Below are 18,815 nucleotides of genomic sequence, written 5' to 3' on the forward strand. Positions count from 1 at the left end.
GCTCTGGAAGGTGAAATGCCACATTTCCAGATGGCCTTGCAGACACAGCCCCAGGTGTTAGCTCTGTCCCCCAGACGCCTGCGTTCAGAACTGAGTCAGGAGGCGAGAGGGCAGGATATGGGGTTCCCGTCTCCCGGCACAGCTAAGGCAGCAGGACCTCACAGCAGGCCACTGCCCGGCTGGGTGAGTCCGCTTCTTCTGGCAGAAATAGGGAAATGCGGGGCTAGAAACTGTCCCCAGCCCTGTGGAAAACGCTCCATCCACATTTTCAGTCATGCCAACCATTTGGAAACCACGGAATACATGATAAAAATGTTTTTTGCTTAAACTAGGCAGAGTAGTTTCCGTTATCTGCAACTGAATGCCCACCAGCCCAGGGATGTCGGGGTCTCTAAGACCACCCTTGGGCTTCATGGGTCGCTGGAAGGACTCAGAGGACCAGAAGTTGTTCTATTCATAGTTACAGGTTATTATAGCAGAAGGATAGAGCAAAATCTCAAAGGGAAAGTCACGTGGGCAAAGTCTAGGGGAAACCAGACACAAGCTTCCGAGAGTCCTCTCCCAGCAGTGCCATGGGACTCACTTAATTCCTTCAGCAAGGATGGGTGACACCGTGGTTGCAAAACTGCCCCACCTGCCGCAGAGGGAGAGCAGGTGTTCAGCATAAACCACCTGCAGAAACCATGACAGCAGGGATCAGCCCCCAGGCATGCAGAACACTCCTCCAGTCCGTGTACCCCAAGAGCTCGGTCGCCAGGAGCCAGCCAAGGGCAGACATGGAAGCAGCCCGTTCCTGGGTATGTGCACGGTCCCAGGGACCCAGAGCTGCTGCCTTAACCCTCTCCTGCCCACCAGGAATCCCACTTATGGACAGGTAAAGAGTTACCCGAAATATGCAAGACACTAAAAACTACAAAGAGAGTAATTGTAATTTAAAACAGCCAAAACCTGGGGGTGGGAGTAGAGGTTTGGTGACTAGAGGTCTCACGATAGGAAGATGTTACATCAGTTATGGCTCATCCACTTAACTAAGTTTTAGGCCACCACTAAACACCAGTATGGTAAAATGATCATATGGGATGAAAAGTCAGGGTATAAAAGTGTACACAAACTATTCCCTCACTGCCCGATGTACAGTGAGGCCAAACAATACCAAAACATTGGAGTTTGGAGCAGACAAAGGTTTACTGCAGGGCACCGCAAGGAGATGGATGACTCAAGCCTTAAAAACCCTTATGTCCCTGAAAGCTTTCAGCAAAGCCCCCTTACAGGAAAGGTGAGGGAGGGGCGTAGTTAGTTGTTGCAGGCTTCTTGGTGTCAGATCCGTTGTTGTTGAGGTCGGGTCATGGTCAGGTCACAATGTTCCTGTAAACCTCCCCCACATGCCGCGGAGCTGCTGGGCCCATGAGCCATGGCCGCAGAGCCTGCGTGCCCGGAGCCTGTGCTCCGCAACGGGAGAGGCCACGGCAGTGGGAGGCCCACGTACAGAGAAAAAAAAAAAGAAAGGGCAAGGTCCCAAGGCTCGACTTTCGCCCTCCGAGGTCCAGGCCCTGGCTAAAAGGAAGGGGTCCCTGCGGGGGGCTGGGGAGGGGGTGCATACCCTGCCCTGGAGCCTTCGTCCAGCACCAGGTCTGGGTCCTCCCGCCAGTGCCCAGGCTCTGCTGAAGAGGCAGATCTCAGTTGGCGGCACCCTCAGGGCCGGGTCCCCAGACCCTGCCCAGCCGTCATCACTGAGGGAGCCAGGCGCCCAGAACCCAACTGGCCCTCAGGCTCCTCAGGCCACACAGATGACAAAGTCAGGTCCTGCAGACTGTGTCCCATCCAAACTGCTGCTGCCATTAGTCACAGTGGCAGGGATGGGGATGAGGGTCACCGCCGCCTCAGGGCCTGGGCCGGGCCAGTGGGTGGCCTTGGTGAGGGCTCTGGAGCCCTGCAGGACACAACCCCAGTCTGTTCCTTGGGCCCCCCAGCTCACCTGCCAGGCCCGAGGCCGGGTGAGCTGGAGGGCCCCAGGGAGAAGGCCAAGATCCGCCTCTTACCTCACTCTCGCCTGAGGAGCACTGGCTGAATGGGCCCACTAACGGTGGCTCATTGACAGCTGGTCACTTGGGGGAGGGGCCCATAGCGGTGCCGACAAATGGTCGAGTGGGACCTCTGACACAGCTCTAACCATGGTGTTTGTGGTCTCCCGGTAACCACTGCCTGGTAACAGCATGGGGGTGGGCGTGATAACAGCAATGGCTGTGCTAGGGGCTGCACGCTGCTGTGCTCTATTACAATTCCCCCGTTTTCTTTGATACTCCTCAGTCTTGAGGAGAGCACGTGGGTATGTTTTGGACAGAGTGGCTAATCATAAACTCGGCAGAGGAATTCGGTTTTGGTGGGACTTGGTCTCCACTTCCAATCCTGTTTCAACCTTCCCCAAGTCTTTCAGGGAATCGGACGATGACTGCTCTAGCTAATTCCTGCTGAAATGGGGTGTAGTCCTACCTTGATTTGGGGAATGGATACCACGTTGGAAATATTCCCAAGTTCCAAGTCCTGGATCCAAGTCTTATATAAGAAAGATCTTGTATAAGGGATTCAGGAAAATAAGACTGAAAACCAGTCTGGATCTTGCACTCCGTGGGAGACTGGTTGCCAGATAGCCAGACTCACAGAAGTATAATTTACCAAATTGCTGTAAGTCATGAGTAACTTGAGGGGAAGGGCTTCCCTATATCTGGAGAACACAGACCCAAATCAGGAATATTCCAGACAAAACCCATAAACAAAACCATATACACCAGTTTACACAATAACTAATCCTTTTACTTTTTATGAAGCCATCAGATCTTCCATTAGGATTTTAAATTTCTTATTCAGTTCAGCGGTATATCTGAAATTTACTCTAGATCTGTGTTTGTCAGAAAGTCTTTCCTATGAATCTTCTTGAAAATGAAGCACTTTAACATCTTTATTAGATTATAATTGCTTTACAATGGTGTGTTAGTTTCTGCTTTATAACAAAGTGAATCAGTTATACATACACATATGTCCCCACATCTCTTCCCTCTTGCATCTCCCTCCCTCCCACCCTCCCTATCCCACCCCTCTAGGTGGTCACAAAGCACCAAGCTGATCTCCCTGTGCTATGCAGCTGCTTCCCACTAGCTATCTATTTTACGTTTGGTAGTGTATATATATCCACGCCACTCGCTCACTTCGTCCCAGCTTACCCTTCCCCGTCCCTGTATCCTCAAGTCCATTCTCTAGTAGGTCTGCATCTTTATTCCCATCTTGTCCCTAGGTTCCTCTGACCATTTTTTTTTCTTTTTTTAGGTTCCATATATACGTGTTAGCATACTGTATTTGTTTTTCTCTTTCTGATTTACTTCACTCTGTATGACAGTCTCTGGGTCCATCCACCTCACTACAAATAACTCAGTTTCATTCCTTTTTATGGCTAAGTAATATTCCACTGTATATATGTGCCACACCTTCTTTATCCATTCATCTGTTGATGGATACATAGGTTGCTTCCATGTCCTGGCTATTGTAAACAGAGCTGCAATGAACATTTTGGTACATGACTCTTTGAATTATGGTATCCTCAGGGTATATGCCCAAAACAGGGATTGCTGGGTCGTATGGTAGTTCTATTTCTAGTTTTCTAAGGAACCGCCATACTGTTCTCCATAGTGGCTGTTATCATTTACATTCCCACCAACAGTGCAAGAGTGCTCCCTTTTCTCCACACCCTCTCCAGCATTTATTTTTTCTAGATTTTTTGAAGATGGCCATTCTGACCAGTGTGAGATGATATCTCATTGTAGTTTTGATTTGCATTTCTCTAATGATTAATGATGTTGAGCATTCTTTCATGAGTTTGTTGGCAATCTGTATATCTTCTTTGCAGAAATGTCTATTTAGGTCTTCTGCCCATTTTCGGATTGGTTTGTTTGTTTCTTTGTTATTGACCTGCTTGTAAATTTCGGAGACTAATCCTTCGTCAGTTGCTTCATTTGAAAATATTTTCTCCCATTTTGAGGGTTGTCTTTTCGTCTTGTTTATGGGTTCCTTCACTGTGCAAAAGCTTTGAAGTTTCATTAGGTCCCATTTGTTTATTTTTGTTTTTATTTCCATTTCTCTAGGAGGTGGGCCAAAAAGGATCTTGCTGTGATTTATGTCATAGAGTGTTCTGCCTATGTTTTCTTGTAAGAGTCTGATAGTGTCTGGCCTTACATTTAGGGCTTTATTCAATTCTGAGTTAATTTTTGTGTATGGTGTTAGGGAGTGTTCTAATTTCATACTTTTACATGTACCTGTCCAGTTTTCCCAGCACCACTTATTGAAGAAGCTGTCTTTGCTCCACTGTACATTCTTCCTCCTTTATCAAAGATAAGGTGACCATATGTGCGTGGGTTTATCTCTGGGCTTTCTATTCTGTTCCATTGATCTATATTTCTGTTTTTGTGCCAGTACCATACTGTCTGGATTACTGTAGCTTTGTAGTATAGTCTAAAGTCAGGGAGCCTGATTCCTCCAGCTCCATTTTTCGTTCTCAAGATTGCTTTAGCTATTTTGGGTCTTCTGTGTTTCCATACAAATTGTGGAATTTTTTGTTCTAGTTCTGTGAAAAATGCCAGTGGTAGTTTGATAGGGACTGCATTGAATCTGTAGATTGCTTTAGGTAGTAGAGTCATTTTCACAATGTGGATTCTTCCAATCCAAGAACATGGTATATCTCTCCATTTATTTGTATCATCTTTAATTTCTTCCATCAGTGTCTTATAACTTTCTGCATACAGGTCTTTTGTCTCCTTAGGTAGGTTTATTCCTAGATATTTTATTCTTTTTGTTGCAATGCTAAATGGGAGTATTTTCATAATTTCACTATCAGATTTTTCATCATTAGTGTATAGGAATGCCAGAGATTTCTGTGCATTAATTTTGTACCAGCTACGTTACCAAATTCATTGATTAGCTCTAGTAGTTTTCTTTAGCATCTTTAGGATTCTCTATGTATAGTATTATGTCATTTGCAAACAATGACAGCTTTACTTCTTTTCCGATTTGGATTCCTTTTATTTCTTTTTCTTCTCTGATTGCTGTGGCTAGAACTTCCAAAACTATGTTGAATAATAGTGGTGAGCGTGGGCAACCTTGTCTTGTTCCTGATCTTAGAGGAAATGTTCTCAGTTTCTCACCATTGAGGATGATGTTGGCTGTGGGTTTGTCATACATGGCCTTTATGTTGAGGAAAGTTCCCTCTATGCCTACTTTCTGGAGGGTTTTTATCATAAATGGGTGTTGAATTTTGTCAAAAGCTTTCTCTGCATCCATTGAGATGATCATATGGTTTTTTCCTTCAGTTTGTTATTGTGGTGTATCACGTTGATAGATTTGGGTATATTGAAGAACGCTTGCATTCCTGGAATAAACGCCACTTGATCATGGTGTATGATCCTTTTCATGTGCTGTTGGATTCTGTTTGCTAGTATTTTGTTGAGCATTTTTGCATCTATGTTCATCAGTGATACTGGCCTGTAGTTTTCTTTCTTTGTGACATCTTTGTCTGGTTTTGCTATCAGGGTGATGGTGGCCTCGTAGAATGAGTTTGGGAGTGTTCCTTTCTCTGCTATATTTTGGAAGAGTTTAAGAAGGATAGGTGTTAACTCTTCTCTAAATGTTTGATAGAATTCGCCTGTGAAGCCATCTGGTCCTGGGCTTTTGTTTCTTGGAAGATTTTGTTTGTTTGTTTTTCAGTACGCGGGCCTCTCACTGTTGTGGCCTCTCCAATTGCGGAGCACAGGCTCTGGACGCACAGACTCAGTGGCCATTGCTCACGGGCCCAGCCGCTCCACAGCATGTGGGATCTTCCCGGACCAGGGCACGAACCCGTGCCCACTGCATCAGCAGGTGGACTCTCCACCACTGCGCCATCAGGGAAGCCCCTGTTGGAAGATTTTTAATCACAGTTTCAATTTCAGTGTTTGTGATTAGTCTGTTCATATTTTCTATTTCTTCCTGGTTCAGCCTCAGAAGGTTGTGCGTTTCTAAGAATCTGTCCATTTCTTCCAGGTTGTCCATTTTATTGGCATAGAGTTGCTTGTAGTAATCTCTCATGGTCCTTTGTATTTCTGCAGTGTCAGTTGTTACTTCTCCTTTTTCATTTCTAATTCTATTGAGTCTTCTCCCTTTTTTTCTTGATGAGTCTGGTTAATGGTTTATCAATTTTGTTTATCTTCTCAAAGAACCAGCTTTTAGTTTTATTGATCTTTGCTATCATTTCATTTCTTTTTCATTTATTTCTGATCTGATCTTTATGATTTCTTTCCTTCTGCTAACTTTGGGGGTTTTTGCTCTTCTTTCTCTAATTGCTTTAGGTGTAAGGTTAGGTTGTTTATTTGATATGTTTCTTGTTTCTTAAGGTAGGCTTGTATAGCTATAAAGTTCCCTCTTAGAACTGTGTTTGCTGCATCCCATAGGTTTAAGGTCATTGTATTTTCATTGTCATTTGTTTCTAGGTATTTTTTGATTTCCTCTTTGATTTCTTCAGTCATCTCTTGGTTATTAAGTAGTGTGTTGTTTAGCCTCCATGTGTTTGTATTTCTTGCAGATTTCTTCCTGTAATTGATATCTAGTCTCATAGCGTTGTGTTCGGAAAAGATACTTGATACAATTTCAATTTTCTTCAATTTACCAAGGCTTGATTTGTGACCTAAGATATGATCTATCCTGCAAAATGTTCCATGAGCACTTGAGAAGAATGTGTATTCTGTTGTCTTTGGATGGAATGCCCTATAAATATCAATTAAGTCCATCTTGTTTAATGTATCATTTAAAGCTTTTGTTTCCTTATTTATTTTCATTTTGCATGATCTGTCCATTGGTGAAAGTGGGGTGTTAAGTCACCTACAATGATTGTGTTACTGTCGATTTCCCCTTTTATGGCTGTTAGTATTTGCCTTGTTATTGAGGTGCTCCTATGTTGCGTGCATAAATATTTACAATTATTATATCTTCTGAAGATGAAGCACTTTTGCAAAGCATCAGCTTAACTGTCTATTAAAGACTTTAAAAGGCAAAGTTAAAGATCTGATTACAATGGTTTGCCAAAGAAGCTTAATCAAGTTGCAATGATATAACCAGACTTATGGCTGATAGATTATACCAGAGCATATCTACATTTCTGACACTTTATATAATTTCTAGAATATCTATAGCAGTAACGTTTATCTGTACTGGATAATCTTAGAAGGCTTATCACTCCTTTGACAATGCTTCCCAAGTAATTCAATACACCAAATAATACTTACTAAATATTCCTCCTTGACATGACTTAACGGCCCCCTAAAGAATCCCAAAGTTAGCTGGAGGTCAAAAGAACCTTAATTAAAATTTGATATTTGGGAAGTTTGTCAAAATGTTTCAAAACACTTGGTCAAATAAGACCATCGGTCACTGTAAGACAATACTTGTTTCTTATCCAAAGTGAGAAGAGATCTTAAAAGCAAATACAGATCACTTAAAGGCAAGGAAGTTCATATAACCTCTTATCAAAAGCAGCATTCTAAATAAACTTGTACTCTTAACAGAGAGGAACCAAATCTAGTCTTGCACCGCTTACTTTTTATTTTTATTTTTTTGGTACGCGGGCCTCTCACTGTTGCGGCCTCTCCCGTTGTGGAGCACAGGCTCTGGACCCGCAGGCTCAGCGGCCATGGCTCACGGGCCCAGCCGCTCCGTGGCATGTGGGATCTTCCCGGACCGGGGCACGAACCCGTATCCCCTGCATCGGCAGGCGGACTCTCAACCACTGCACCACCAGGGAAGCCCTCAGAGCTTACTTTTAATAACAAAATCTATTTACCTAATTTTAATGTAATCTCAGCCCAACCGTGCACAAAACTCCATTTTTACTCAAAACACGGATCCTACTTCCTCACTCTATACTGAAAATTTTTTCATTCGATTTTTAGTAGCTTTAATTACATATTTAGATTAGGATCCTCAACTCTTAAACACCTTAATTTTTAGAGAAAACCAAGAGGCAAGTAATTGTGAACTGTTTGTCATTCCAGCATTTTGATTGGAAATTTATGCTTTAGTTTTTCTCTCCTAAGAAGGCAAAGGTAGATAAAGTTAGATTTGCCCAGCAACCAGCGTTCAAATATTTTATCCTATTTGAAATGACCCAGATAGTCAATGAATTCTTGTCATTTAACTTAGTTCAGTTTCAAGTTACCAAAATCTAGATAGGCTATTCTAGATAGACTTAAGGTTTCATCATATCAAGTTATTTTCCTTGCTGACAAATTTGCAACAGATATAAGGTCTTATCTGATTTCTAATAAACCTAGGTACAACAGAAATGTTATACTTAACAAACCAACAAGCTTAAGCTAGCTGCAATACCAGATCAGATATCAACCCAGATCATGAGGCCCTGAAATTCATTTTGGCCAATTTTCTAAGTATTAGGAAGTATTTAATTTGTAAGCATTTACTTTAGAGTCAGTTAAATAGAGCTCATTTACAAGTTAATTCAGCAGTATTATAACCAAAAATGGTCCAAATCTGGAGAATGCCCCTCAAGGCGCTGCATTTGGGAAACAAATCTGAGTTTCCCATAGCCAGCATACCTAAACACAAGACCAAATCAAACGTACACACAAAGAACAAAGTCTACTTCCTACAGGAGAAAAACAAAAGGGTGAAGTTCAACAATTTCCTTAACTTTTTCAAACAAAGATCCCTCTTTTTAACAACAAACAACATGCAAATAGAAAGATAGGGAATCGTGACCACAAATGTCATGGCAATTCACCTGGTAAATGCAAAACCAAAAATAAACGTTGGAATAAGTTAAGTTTACTTAGTTAACTTCAAGCTTTTTCCAAGAAATATTTTTATTTTCTCAGGGTCAGAATTCTGAAAAAAAAGTATTTCATCAAGCCAGCTTTCTCTAACTGCACAGGCAAAAAAAAACCAGTTTTGGAATTCCAAAAGAGTTTCATCTTAACCAATTTTTCTTTAGAGTGTAAAAAATACAGTGCTCATGCAGTGTTTAAAAAATCTTCTTTCTGGGCTTCCCTGGTGGTGCAGTGGTTGAGAGTCCGCCTGCCGATGCAGGGGACACGGGTTCGTGCCCCGGTCCGGGAGGATCCCACGTGCCGCGGAGCGGCTGGGCCGTAGGGGCACTATAAGATGGAATAGAGCTCTGATTATCACAGCAGGTGTTATCAAATACCAAACAAACAAATGCAGTGCAAAACGGTCTCTCAGGATCACAGTTCCCTAGCACCAAAAAGGAGATTCCCACCCACTGCAAACGGAAAATCCCAACCAAAGCTCCGCCACAGGCAAAACCGAACATAATGGGAAAGGATACCTGGTGTCATCACACTTGAGCTCCGTTTTTCACCAAAGACGTCTCAACAAGCCAATGCAAGTACTGATTCACACACATACAACATACAAATAACAAACACGGTCCCACAAACAAAAGCACAAGCCAGAGCGGCTCACCCCAAAATGACATATACAAAAACACAAACAACAAATAAGCTACAGTCGCATAGACAGAAAATCAGAGAAAGTGTAGTCTAAAATTCCACTTCCACTCCCAGACGGAGGCCTCCAAACAGAGTGGTCCAGCTCTCAAGAGAACGGACCCAAAGTGGCTCACTTGCTGCAACAGAAGCAGCCCAAATGGAGTGGAGAGAATTCCCAGCCTGCACAAGCTGGAGTGACTTACCCCCAAGCAACACCAAATGTGGACCACAGCTCTGGATGTTTCCCTGCTCCCAACAGCCTCGTGCACTGGGGCGGCCGACCTCTATCAGGGAGAGCCCCTCCGAGTTCCCTGGAGCAAAATGAGCTCCAGCAGCTGCTGGGAACTCAGGAAAGGGGCTGCCCCTGGCTGGGGTCCACTGGCCACTGGCACAGACATCCTGGCTGGCTCGCTATAATTGCTACCAAAACACAAGTCCGTGTGCCTCATACACAAGAGAGGCCAAACAATACTGAAACATCAGAGTCTGGAACAGAGAAAGGTTTATTGCAGGGCCATGCAAGGAGATGGGTGGCTCATGCCTTAAAAACCCCAAACTCAAGCTCGAGGAGAAGATGGCGGAAGAGTAAGACATGGAGACCTCCTTCCTCCCCACAGATACATCAGAAATACATCTACATGTGGAACTGCTCCTATAGAACAGGTACTGAACGCTGGCAGAAGACCTCAGACTTCCCAAAAGGCAAGAAACTCCCCACGTACCTGGGAAGGGCAAAGGAAAAAAGAAAAAACACAGACAAAAGAATAGGGACGGGACCTGCACCAGTGGGAGGGAGCCGTGAAGGAGGAAAGGTTTCCACACACTAGGAAGCCCCTTCGCGAGCAAAGACTGCAGGTGGCGAAGGGGTAAGCTTCAGAGCCACGGAGGAGAGCGCAGCAACAGGGGTGCGGAGGGCAAAGCAGAGAGATTCCCGCACAGTGGATCGGAGCCGACCGGCACTCACCAGCCCTAGAGGCTTGTCTGCTCCCCTGCTGGGGTGGGCGCGGGGGGGCTGGGAGTTGAGGCTCGGGCTTCTGTCGAATCTCAGGGAGAGGACTAGGGTTGGTGGCGTGAACACAGCCTGAAGGGGGCTACTGGGCCAGGCTAGCTGGGAGCGAGTCTGGGAAAATGTCTGGACCTGCCGAAGAGGCAAGAGACTTTTTCTTGCCTCTGTTTCCTGGTGCGCAAGGAGAGGGGATTAAGAGCGCTGCTTAAAGGAGCTCCAGAGACAAGCATGAGACGCTTAGGCTGCTGCTGCCGCCACCAAGAAGCCTGTGTGCGAGCACAGGCCACTATCCACACCGCCCCTTCCGGGAGCCTGTGCAGCCCGCCACTGCCAGGGTCCCGGGATCCAGGGACAACTTTCCCGGGAGAACGCACGGCGCGCCTCAGGCTGGTGCAACGTCACGCCGGCCTCTGCCGCTGCAGGCTCGCCCCCCACTGTGTACCCCTCCCTCTCCCCGGCCTGAGTGAGCCTGAGCCCGAGAATCAGCTGCTCCCTTAACCCCGTCCTGTCTGAGCAAAGAAAAGACGCCCTCCAGAGACCTACATGCAGAGGCGGGCCAAATCCAAAGCTGAACCCCAGGAGCGGTGGGAACAAAGAAAAGAAAGGGAAATCTCTCCCAGCAGCCTCAGAAGCAGTGGATTAAAGCTCCACAATCAACTTGATGTACCCTGCAACTGTGGAATACCTGAATAGATAACACAAATTGAGGAGGTGGACTTTGAGAGCACGATATATTATTTTTTCCCCTTGTCCTCTTTTTGTGAGTGTGTATGTGTATGTCTCTGTGTGAGATTTTGTCTGTATAGCTTTGCTTTCACCATTTGCCCTAGGATTCTGTCCATCCATTCTTTCTTTTTTTTTTTGACTTTTAAAATTTTTTTCATAATTTTTACTTTAATAACTTTATTTTATTTTATCCTTTCTTTCTTTCCTTCCTTCCTTCTTTCCTTCTTTCATTCCTCCCTTTCTCCTTTCCTTCTTTCATTCCTCCCTTCCTTTCCTTTCTTTCTTTCTTTCTTTTCTTCTTTGTTTCTTTCTTTCTTATTTTTTCTCCCTTTTATTCTGAGCCGTGTAGATGAAAGTCTCTTGGTGCCCAGCCAGGAGTCAGTGCTGTGTCTCTGAGGTAGGAGAGCCAACTTCAGCACACTGGTCCACAAGAGACCTCCCAGCTCCATGTAATATCAAACGGCGAAAATCTCCCAGAGATCTCCATCTCAACGCCAAGACCCAGCTTCACTCAACGACCAGCAAGATACAGTGCTGGACACCCTATGCCAAACAACTAGCAGGACAGAAACACAGCCCCACCCATTAGCAGAGAGGCTGCCTAAAATCATAATAAGTCCACAGACACCCCAAAACACACCACCAGACGTGGACCTGCCCACCAGAGAGACAAGATCCAGCCTCATCCACCAGAACACAGTCAGTAGTCCCCTCCACTAGGAAGCCTACACAACCCACTGAACCAACCTTAGCCACTGGGGACAGACACCAAAAACAATGGGAACTACGAACCTGCAGCCTGCAAAAAGGAGACCCCAAACACAGTAAGATAAGCAAAATGAGAAGATAGAAAAACACACAGCAGATGAAGGAGCAAGATAAAAACCCACCAGACCTAACATATGAAGAGGAAATAGGCAGTCTACCTGAAAAAGAATTCAGAATAATGATAGTAAAGATGACCCAAAATCTTGGAAATAGAGAAAACGCAAGAAACATTTAACTAGGAACTAGAAGAACTAAAGAGGAAACAAGCAATGACGAATACCACAATAAATAAAATTAAAAATACTCTAGAAGGGATCAATAACAGAATAACTGAGTCAGAAGAACGCATAAGTGACCTGGAAGATAAAATAGTGGAAATAACTACTGCAGAGCAGAATAAAGAAAAAAGAATGAAAAGAACTGAGGACAGTCTCAGAGACCTCCAGGACAACATTAAATGCACGAACATTCGAAATTACAGGGGTCCCAGAAGAAGAGAAAAAGAAAGGGATTGAGAAAATATTTGAAGAGATAATAGTTGAAAACTTCCCTGATATGGGAAAGGAAATAGTTAATCAAGTCCAGGAAGCAGAGAGAGTCCCATACAGGATAAATCCAAGGAGAAACATGCCAAGATACATATTATTCAAACTATCAAAAATTAAATACAAAGAAAACATATTAAAATCAGCAAGGTAAAAATAACACACAACGGAATCCCCAGAAGGTTAACAGCTGATCTTTCAGCAGAAACTCTGCAAGCCAGAAGGGACTGGCAGGACATATTTAAAGTGATGAAGGAGAAAAACCTACAACCAAGATTACTCTACCCAGCAAGGATCTCATTCAGATGTGATGGAGAAATTAAAACCTTTACAGACAAGCAAAAGCTGAGAGAGTTCAGCACCACCAAACCAGCTTTACAACAAATGCTAAAGGAACTTCTCTAGGCAAGAAACACAAGAGAAGGAAAAGACCTACAAAAACAAACCCATAACAATTAAGAAAATGGTAATAGGAACATACATATCAATAATCACCTTAAACGTGAATGGATTAAATGCTCCAACCAAAAGACACAGGCTCGCTGAATGGATACAAAAACAAGACCCATATATATGCTGTCTACAAGAGACCCACTTAGACCTAGAGACACATACAGAGTAAAAGTGAGGGGATGGAAAAAGATATTCCATGCAAATGGAAATCAAAAGAAAGCTGGACTAGCAATTCTCATATCAGACGAAATAGACTTTAAAATAAAGACTATTACAAGAGACAAAGAAGGACACTACATAATGATCAAGGGATCAATCCAAGAAGAAGATATAACAATTGTAAATATTTATGCACCCAACATAGGAGCACCTCAATACATAAGGCAAATACTAATAGCCATAAACGGGGAAATCAACAGTAACGCAATCATAGTAGGGGATTTTAACACCCCACTTTCACCAATGGACAGATCATCCAAAATGAAAATAAATAAGGAAACAAAAGCTTTAAATGATACATTAAACAAGACGGACTTAATTGATATTTATAGGACATTCCATCTGAAAACAACAGAATACACATTTTTCTTAGGTGCTCATGGAACATTCTCCAGGATAGATCATATCTTGGGTCACAAATCAAGCCCTGGTAAATTGAAGAAAATTGAAATCGTATCAGGTATCTTTTCCGACCACAACGCTATGAGACTAGATATCAATTACAGGAAAAGATCTATAAAAAATACAAACACATGGAGGCTAAACAACACACTACTTAATAACCAAGAGATGACTGAAGAAATCAAAGAGGAAATCAAAAAATACCTAGAAACAAATGACAATGAAAACACAACAACACTAAACCTATGGGATGCAGCAAACGCAGTTCTTAGAGGGAACTTTATAGCTATACAAACCTACCTTAAGAAACAAGAAATATCTCAAATAAACAACCTAACCTTACACCTAAATCAATTAGAGAAAGAAGAACAAAAAAACCCCAAAGTTAGCAGAAGGAAAGAAATTATAAAGATCAGATCAGAAATAAATGAAAAAGAAATGAAGGAAACAACAGCAAAGATCAATAAAACTAAAAGCTAGTTCTTTGAGAAGATAAAATGGCCAAACCATTAGCCAGACTTATAAAGAAAAAAAGGGAGAAGACTCAAATCAATAGAATTAGAAATGAAAAAGGAGAAGTAACAACTGACACTGCAGAAATACAAAGTATCATGAGAGACAACTACAAGCAACTCTATGCCAATAAAATGGACAACCTGGAAGAAATGGACAAATTCTTAGAAATGGACAACCTGCCGAGACTGAACCAGGAAGAAATAGAAAATATGAACAGACCAATCACAAACACTGAAATTGAAACTGTGATTAAAAATCTTCCAATAAACAAAAGCCCAGGACCAGATGGCTTCACAGGCGAATTCTATCAAACATTTAGAGAAGAGCTAACACTTATCCTTCTCAAACTCTTCCAAAATACAGCAGAGGGAGGAACACTCCCAAACTCATCCTACAAGGCCACCATCACCCTGATACCAAAACCAGACAAAAATGTCACAAAGGAAGAAAACTACAGGCCAATATCACTGATGAACATAGATGCAAAAATCCTCAACAAAATACTAGCAAACAGAATCCAACAGCACATTAAAAGGATCATACACCATGATCAAGTGGGGTTTAATCCCAGGAATGCAAAGGTTCTTCAATATACGCAAATCAATCAACGTGATACACCATATTAAAAAATTGAAGGAGAAAAACCATATGATCATCTCAATAGATGCAGAGAAAGCTTTCAACAAAATTCAGCAGCAATTTATGATAAAAAACCTGCAGAAAGTAGGCCAAGAGGGAACTTTCCTCAACATAATAAAGGCTATATATGACAAACTCACAGCCAACATCGTCCTCAGTGGTGAAAAACTGAAACCATTTCCACTAAGATCAGGAACAAGACAAGGTTGCCCACGCTCACCACTCTTATTCAACATAGTTTTGGAAGTTTTAGCCACAGCAGTCAGAGAAGAAAAGGAAATAAAAGGAATCCAAATCGGAAAAGAATAAGTAAAGCTGTCACTGTTTGCAGATGACATGATACATACATAGAGGATCCTAAAGATGCTACCAGAAAACTATTAATCAATGAATTTGGTAAAGTAGCAGCATACAAAATTAATGCACAGAAATCTCTGGCATTCCTATACACTAAGGATGAAAAATCTGAAAGTGAAATCAAGAAAACACTCCCATTTACCACTGCAACAAAAAGAATAAAATATCTAGGAATAAACCTACATAAGGAGACAAAAGACCTGTATGTAGAAAATTATAAGACACTGATGAAAGAAATTAAAGATGATACAGATAGATGGAGAGATATACCATGGTCTTGGAATGGAAGAATCCACATTGTGAAAATGACTCTACTACCCAAAGCAATCTACAGATTCAATGCAATCCCTATCAAACTACCACTGGCATTTTTCACAGAACTAGAACAAAAAAGTTCACAATTTGTATGGAAACACAAAAGACCCCGAATAGCCAAAGCAATATTAAGAACGAAAAATGGAGCTAGAGGAATCAGGCTCCCTGACTTCAGACTATACTACAAAGCTACAGTAATCAAGACAGTAGGGTACTGACACTAAAACAGAAATATAGATCAATGGAACAGGATAGAAAGCCCAGAGATAAACCCACACACATATGGTCACCTTTGATAAAGGAGGCAAGAATATACAGTGGAGAAAAGACAAACTCTTCAATAAGTGCTCCCAGGAAAACTGGACAGGTACATGTAAAAGTATGAGATTACAATACTCCCTAACACCATAAAGAAAAATAAACTCAAGGGCTTCCCTGGTGGCGCAGTGGTTGAGAGTCCACCTGCCGATGCAGGGGACACGGGTTCGTGCCTGGTCCAGGAGGATCCCACATGCCACGGAGTGGCTGGGCCTGCGAGCCATGGCCGCTGAGCCTGCATGTCTGGAGCCTGTGCTCCACAGCGGGAGAGGCCACAACAGTGAGAGGCCCATATACCACAAAAAAAAAAAAAACAACAACAACAACCTCAAAATGGATTAAAGACCTAAACGTAAGGCCAGACACTATCAAACTCTTACAGGAAAACATAGGCAGAACACTCTATGACATAAATCACAGCAAGATCCTTTTTGACCCACCTCCTAGAGAAATGGAAATAAAAACAAAAATAAACAAATGGGACCTAATGAAACTTAAAAGCTTTTGCACAGCAAAGGAAACCATAAATAAGACGAAAAGACAGCCCTCAGAATGGGAGAAAATATTTTCAAATGAAGCAACTGACAAAGGATTAATCTCCAAAATTTACAAGCAGCTCATGCAGCTCAATAACAAAGAAACAAGCAACCCAATCCGAAAATGGGCAGAAGACCTAAACAGACATTTCTACAAAGAAGATATACAGATTGGCAACAAACACATGAAAGAATGCTCAACATCATTAATCATTAGAGAAATGCAAATCAAAACTACAATGAGGTATCATCTCACACCAGTCAGAATGGCCTTCAAAAAATCTAGAAAAAATAAATGCTGGAGAGGTTGTGGAGAAAAGGGAACCCTCTTGCACTGTTGGTGGGAATGTAAATTGATACAGCCACTATGGAGAACAGTATGGAGGCTCCTTAAATAACTAAAAATAGTACTACCATACGACCCAGCAATCCCACTACTGGGCATATACCCTGAGAAAACCATAATTCAAAAAGAGTCATGTGCCACAATGTTCATTGCAGCTCTATTTACAATAGCCAGGACAAGGAAGGAACCTACGTGTCCATCAACAGATGACTGGATAAAGAAGATGTGGCATATATATACAATGGAATATTACTCAGCCATAAAAAGAAACGAAATTGAGTTATTTGTAGTGAGGTGGATGGACCTAGAGTCTGTCATACAGAGTGAAGTATGTCAGAAAGAGAAAAACAAATACCGTATGCTAACACATATATATGGAATCTAAGAAAAAAAAAAGGTCATGAAGAACCTAGGGGTAAGACGGGAATAAAGACACAGACCTACTAGAGAATGGACTTGAGGATACGGGGAGGGAGAAGGGTAAGCTGGGACGAAGTGAGAGAGTGGCATGGACATATATACACTACCAAATGTAAAATAGATAGCTAGTGGGAAGCAGCCGCATAGCACAGGGAGATCAGCTCGGTGCTTTGTGACCACCTAGAGTGGTGGGATAGGGAGGGTGGGAGGGAGGGAGACGCAAGAGGGAAGAGATATGGGAACATATGTATACGTATAACTGATTCACTTTGTTATAAATCAGAAACTAACACACCATTGCAAAGCAAGTATACTCCAATAAAGATGTTAAAAAAAAAAACAAAACCCAAACTTGAGGGGTTCGAGTTCCTTCTAGTGCCCCCCCCGCCCTGCCCCGCCCCCCCCTTCCCCACTCACCCAGAGGACTCAGGTCCCACACACTTGGAGAGGAGGCCCAGACCCCGTGGCCAGGCCAGTAGCCTGATCTCTTTTCCTTTGTAGCTCTTCCCACAGTAAGAAGTAATTCTGTGTGCACTTGTTAATTGATGTTCTCTCCCAAGCCCTCATCTCTGAGGACAGGAGCTATGCCATGCTCCTCTTGGCTGCGTCCTCGAGGCCTGCAACAGAGCCTGGCTGAGGGCAGGCCTCCAGTAAATATGCGTTGCCACTGGCTTGTGTACTTTTAATGGGGAAGTTTGTGGTGTGTGAATTACGTCTCAACAAAGCTATTTTTAAAAAGACATTACCATTAAAACAAGTAACCTAATTAAACACTAAAGAGAATTACTATACGGTGGCATTTAATGTAGTTAGAAAAAAAGTTTGAGTTGCATGTCTACTGACATGGGAAAATATTCAAGAGACACATGCAAAAGAGTTTTGCTAAAGCAGTTTATTTATACAATATGACCCCGGTGTTTTTTGTTTGTTTGCTTTTGGGGTTTTTTTTTTTTTTGCTTAACAAAAGGATATATCCACATGTTTAACCAGTATTTTTGAATGCCCGTATTTGTGGGCACAGTTATAAGTGTTTGTGACCCATCAGTGAATAAAGACACTTGTTATCATGGGGCTTACGTTCTAGCACGGGAGGTTTACCACAAATAATAAGCACAACACACAAGTACATCATATAGCCTGTGAGATGGGACAAAGGGCCATGGGGGGGGGGGTCACCTGGCAGAGAGGGTTGGGAGGCTGGCGAGGAACACGGTGCAGCCGGAAATTAAGGTGCTAGCCTGCTCCTTGAGAAGGTGAGCAAAAACTCAAGTGGGCATTAGCCAAGCGGGTGTCTGAGGGGGTAGCAAGACCCCAGGTTTGAGCCTCTTCGGTTCAGGGGACAGCCAGGGCACCAGTGTGGCTGCAGCAGAGCAAACAACAGGGACCCACTGCGAGAGGAGGGTGGGGTGGCCGGAGCACCTTGTTGCCGAGGTGAAGACGGTGGCTTTCACCCTCCGAGAGTGGGAGAACCATGGTGGGATTGTGACCACAAGACAGAGAGGACCTCCAGTCTGAGTGGGTGGCTCTGGCTGTGGAATTGAGGGCAACAGGCAGGGAGGCCTGTCCAAAGGCTACTACAGTAACCCAGGCCCGGGAGGATGACGGCTCGGACCCAGCAGAGGGCAGACAGGTCGTTAGGAGAGGCTGCTGTCCAGGTTTTTAAAAACAGAGCCAAGGAGGTCTCCTAATGCACTGAATGTGAGGGGTGAC

Source organism: Phocoena sinus, chromosome 6 (assembly GCF_008692025.1).
Source record: "Phocoena sinus isolate mPhoSin1 chromosome 6, mPhoSin1.pri, whole genome shotgun sequence".
NCBI classification, from domain to species: domain Eukaryota; kingdom Metazoa; phylum Chordata; class Mammalia; order Artiodactyla; family Phocoenidae; genus Phocoena; species Phocoena sinus.